Below are 552 nucleotides of genomic sequence, written 5' to 3'. Positions count from 1 at the left end.
AAAAAAAAACAGACAACCCAAAACCCAAAAAAAAGGAGGGTAAGAGGAAAACCAAAAACGTAAGTAAAATCTTTTTCCCCGAGTTGCATTTCCAAAATTTATAATTAATTTTATATGGTTTTAGTTTCAGGGGAAAACTAGAAATTTTAAAAGTAAAAAATTTGGTTTTGTGTATATTTACATTTTCTTTTTCTTCACAAGTACGTCCCCCCCCTCCCCCCATCCAGTAAAAAAAAAAGATGGGAAAAAAAAATAAAATTAACATCCTTTAAAAAACCCATCTTTTTTTGGGCAGTTTTTTTTTAAATGGTTTATTAAATCGATTTTCAGAAGGGAGATGTTTTTGAATACTTTCGGAGTTGACAAAAACACTTTGTTAAAATTTTCCCGTCCTTTTCATATAAAATTTTTCTTTTTTTTCATATAGACTTTTGATTAATCTTATCAGTTTTTTTCTGAGCTTTGTTTGAAATTCCGAAACTCTGGCAGTTTATAAATATGTATATGTTTATATAACCAGACATAAAACAAAAGGGGGTGGGGAAAAAGAAA

This window comes from Penaeus monodon, chromosome 27 (assembly GCF_015228065.2).
Source record: "Penaeus monodon isolate SGIC_2016 chromosome 27, NSTDA_Pmon_1, whole genome shotgun sequence".
NCBI classification, from domain to species: domain Eukaryota; kingdom Metazoa; phylum Arthropoda; class Malacostraca; order Decapoda; family Penaeidae; genus Penaeus; species Penaeus monodon.
Note: the sequence above shows the minus strand (reverse complement) of the source record.